Source organism: Macrotis lagotis, chromosome 3 (assembly GCF_037893015.1).
Source record: "Macrotis lagotis isolate mMagLag1 chromosome 3, bilby.v1.9.chrom.fasta, whole genome shotgun sequence".
In the NCBI taxonomy this organism is placed as follows: domain Eukaryota; kingdom Metazoa; phylum Chordata; class Mammalia; order Peramelemorphia; family Peramelidae; genus Macrotis; species Macrotis lagotis.
In genome coordinates this window covers 41,740,208-41,745,251 of record NC_133660.1, presented here as the reverse complement: position 1 = coordinate 41,745,251, position 5,044 = coordinate 41,740,208, and positions in this window count along the sequence as shown.

Here is a 5,044-nt window from a genome sequence, read left to right as displayed (position 1 = left end):
AATGAAGAAATCAAGTCAGGCAGAGAAGTTTAAGTAACTTGCCCAGAGTCAAACATTCAGTTAAGTGTCAAACGTCAAATTCAAACTCAGATTTTCTGGACTCTTGGACCACAGCTTAAGTCACTGTATCACCTAACTGCCAAGTTGTTTCAGGAAAATTCAGAACAGAGAGGGAATACAAGAAGAGGGAATGTTTAAGATGTAAAATGCTGCAAGACATCAAAAAGAAATAAGGGCTAGTAAAAGACCATAGAAATGGCAATCTAGAAAACAGAAAAGCAGTTTCAGGAGAAAGATGAGATCAGAAACCATTTTGCAAGGACTGAGAAATAGATAAGAAGAGGGAAGGCAATAGAAATAAATGGAATAGAGAAATCTGGATCTAAAACTGGAGGAAACCTCAGAGTTCACCTAATTCAGCACATTCATTTACACAGATGAGGAAATTTAGGTAAGAGAAGGTTGGATAACTTTCTCAAGATTATAAAGACAATGAGTGTCAGAGGTGAGATTTGAACCCAGATCCTCTCCAGAATAAGAGCCCTTTCCACTATATCTGTTTTGGATCTATTAAGGGAATCAGAAATGAATCAGAGATAGCAAGAGATTAAGGATTAAATAAAGAGGAGCAAATCATGGGGACAACTGTATGAATTGAGATGATAAAATGTGGTTGTTGTTGTTATTTTTGTCCTTCATTCTCAAGGAAGACCATAACATCAGGGAGGTGATACCATGGAATGCACATGAATTTGATTTGAATGGGGAGGATGCTGAAATATAAAGGTACCACTAGAGGAAAGGTAACATTTTCCTCAGACACCTGAGAAAAGGGAAAATGGGGTAGGATGTCAAGGAGTCTTCACATGTAGGGAAGGGGAGAAGAGGCTGCTTACTTCAGGAAGCAAAGTCTTCAGCTGAAGGGATATGGACAGAATGGCTGAACTTTTAAAAAAATTATTGAAGATATATAAATTGTAATTATTTTATTATCCAGAATATTTTTGTTTCTAGACACTAATTTAAAATACTTTCTACTCTCTTGAATTAAAAAAGGGAAAAAATTAAAGAATAATTTATGGGAAAGATGAGGAATTACAGTTTTCTGTTTCGATGGCAACTTTGTAGCATGCAAAATAAAGCTGTATACTTTGTCTAATTTTAGACAGAGAGAATGGAGCAAGCATATCAAAGTAAACCACCAAAATAGTAAGCATAAACAGATTAAAACAACCATTAATTTAATACTGGCAGTCTTCTCTATGTATTTCCCAGAAAATATAATCCAAATATTTAACATGTTCACCAGCCTAGAGAGACTGAAGTATGTGCTGTGCTCTGGCTTCTGAATACTAGATAATAAAAAAAACACAACTTTAAAATGATTTTCAGGAAATACAAGGAAATTATTCCAAAGTCCTCAAACTTGCTCTGATGTATCAGGAGCCAACCAGTTTCGAATTTCAATTAGAAATGTTGGGTTTTTTTTTTAATTTCAGCAGCTATTATGATACTAAACATTATGAGGCCAATTAGGGAGGAGATAAAAAAACATTACTTTTGTACATGCAGGAATGATTTAATTTGCTATTTTTTCCTTGAGGAATGTGAAATTCTGCAATGACCCTTTGATGTCTGAGAACTGACCTATTAAATAAGTTGCTCTGAAGTTGGGGCGTCATGGGCCCTGTCATGTAGATCTTTGCATGTACTCACAATGCAAATTCAGCTCGATGGGTAAAACTGGCATAGAAGGTCCTCACAGAAATCTTGGTTAGCCTCATGTCCTTATTGCCAGATATGATCTCTATTTCTCATCTCTGCCCAATAAAAATTTCTAGGGGAAGTTGTATAGAAAACATGAACACATTTTTTTTAAAGAGCACATTTCTTTTGTTAAAAAACATAAAACATAAAGGAAAGATAACAAATTCTTTTGTATTTTAGGAAATTAAAAGTAATTTGTTCAACTATATATATTCATATGCATAATCATTTTCCATGATGAGAACACCAACACTAACATGAATAACTTTGCATTTGCCATTTCTCCTTCTAAAGAGATCACTAGTCCATCTTCCTAAGTAAGCATTCAGCTACTTACCTAAAGATTTCATGGAGTTCACTGAGAAATCTATTGCCTTGAATTTTTGTTATGTTCCCCACCCACCATTTCCTCTCATAATAAATGGTCTCTAATGAATTGGTCATTCCTGATCCTCTGTAGACAACTTCATTATTAGGTAAGTATATCAATATTATTCTTTTAATTGTGTACTGAGCAATTGTAAATTTCTGTCTTCACTCTGTTGGACCAGCACTCCAAGGTGCAGAAAATCTTGAATATAGCCATAGAAATTAATGTTTCTTACCTAGACTTTCAGCTCACTCAATTATTATCAGTATTGTGTAGATCCAAATAAATAATAGTTGATGATAAGTCAAAGTAGGGATTCAGGGTAAACTTAAACCTAAGAAAATTTGTTGTATAAAACTCAAATCCTAGTTGATAGTTTTGGTCTTAAAAATGAATGAAACAAATGAATTAATTAATGATTTTTGAATTGTGAATTAATAACTGAGCAAGTAAACAGAAATGTAAAAACAGGCCCTACTCTCAAGAAATTCACATTCTAATGGGAGAGATAGTAAATATGGAAATTTCAACTTACAATCATATAGAAAGGTCCCGGGGTGCAGAGTAAGGTAAATGGTAATGCTTCTTAATGACACTAAAATTGATAAAGTCCCTCTTCCTCCTCCTCCTCCTCTCCTCTCCTCTGATGTTGTGCCATTCGAGGGTGCCAAGGACTTTTGTGGCAAGTATTTTCTCTTCTGAGTTTTCAAGAACTGTAGCTCCCCGTAGGAGCCTTGTGGAGCTTTATTTCCACAAATTACTTCCCAGGATAATGGCTGAGGGGAAAGTAAATTGCTCTTCTCTAGGCTTTTGGGTTCAAGTTCCTAGGCTGTCTCTGTCTAGGTCTAAGGGGAAATGGTAATCAATAGGGTGGTGCTAAATGATGATTTGACTTGACTGGCAAATGCTGCCTCCTGTCTCCTCCTGAGAATGCCTCACTGTTCTAGCTAGTCTGACTTCCTGCCCTGTGTATGATAGTTGGCACTTGATAAGGATGTCTAATGAACACAAATTGGACTCCAGTTCATTGATATAGACATTTATTTGAACATAGAGGAAAACTAGTCTAAATGAAAATCTAAAAGCATAGTCTTTTTGTGTGTGTGTGTGTGTTTGTGTGTGTGTTTGCTGTTAAAGATATGTATGATAAAGGTAAAGAGCATGAACTAAGAGAGTAAAGAAAAATTAGCTTCATTATTTTTTGTGTTTATTTGGATTCATTTACATAGCAAGCCAGAAATGATCTTGAGAGTTAGATGGATTTTATATCCCAGCTTCCATGCAGCTCTCAGGAAGTATTTTGGATTTTGGGGGTCTTGTTGGTAAAGTCTTCTAAAAAATGATTTTGGGAACACAAAATCCACACAAATGGTGAAATGAGTTTTTAAGGATTTCTTTGATTTTTAAAATTTTGGGTTTTTTAAATCAAAAAGCAATTGTTTTTCCTTCTTCCTATTTCCCCTACCCCATTAGAAAGAAATTCAAATCCCTTAAAAATATTTATATTCAAGCAAAACAAATTCCCATATTGATGATGTCCAAGAATGTGGTTTTTTTTTCTGCCTCTAGCTTCTATCAGCTAGCAATAAATGGGCAGCATTTTCATCACTTCTCCTCTGGAATTATGGTTTATAATCACATTGATCAGAGTTCTTAATACTTTCTAAGTTATTTATAAGTTTGTTGTTCTAATAGAAATTGTTCTCCTGGTTCTTCTCAGTTAAATTGACATCGATTTATAGAAGTCTTCATAAGTTTCTCTAAAACCATTTTTTTGTCATTTTTTACAATACAAAATTATTTTATTACATTTATATACAACAATTTCCTCAGGCATTTCCTTCTTGATAAGTATTCCTTAGTTCTTTGTACTTATAAACAGAATTGAGATAGATAGATATATGTATGTGTGTGTGTATTTCTAAATGTAGAAATTTTACACTCTTTATCTGATTTCTTTTGAGCATAGGCTTGATTATGATATATCTTTGGGCCAAAAATCATGAAGGATTGCTAACCCTAATCAGATACTTATTTAGCCTCAAGACATAGGAACTTAAAAGCCTTGGAGCAGACTGCCCAGTTTTACTCTGACATTCTCTTAGCTGACTCTAGTGATTTATAGACTCTGAGTAAAGTTAAAGTATTGTGTAACCATGCTTACCAGGAAGAAAAAATGTTAGTCACTACAGTTTAGTGAACTTGTGATCAGCAGGGACCACAAAAGCAGTGACATGCCAGGCAACAATTACAAAACCAGCAGAGTTGGCCACACAAAAGAAGAATGACATGGTGCCCAAAAGAGAGCAACATGATTACAACACCCTAATATATAAACAGTCCTTTTCTATCTGAAATGTGAGTTATCTTGCCATGAGTGTACTCTGGATATAGATCTCATCTATTTGTGATCTTGACCATATAAGTTCTTGACACATGTCTCTTCTCAGGTATTCTGCCACAGGTTCATTTAATATAATGTTCTCCTTGCATGATCTCTAGTTATACATGACTTCTCTGTGTGTATATATGTATGCATTCCTTTCCCAGAATTATATGCAATAACTTGTAAAAGATTATATCCCATGCATTCATGTTGTTGAGAGGTTTTTCTTGTCAATTTTATTGCAAATTTAGTTTAATTAAATGCCTTTTCTATGAATGAATGTGTTCTCTGACTGGCTAACAAAAGCAGACATCCCCATGGTGGGGGGGGGGGGGCTCTTGAACTATGATTTTAAATGAATGTTAACTTGGAGACAAATTTTTACTTGGGACAAGTTGACTGGGATCAATGTGTAAGAGGAAGTACCAAGGGATCTGAATGAAGAATCAAAAGATATGAAGAGCAGAAGTTGGAAAATTACAGTTTATAAGCCAAATCCAACTCACTACATGTTTTTTGTA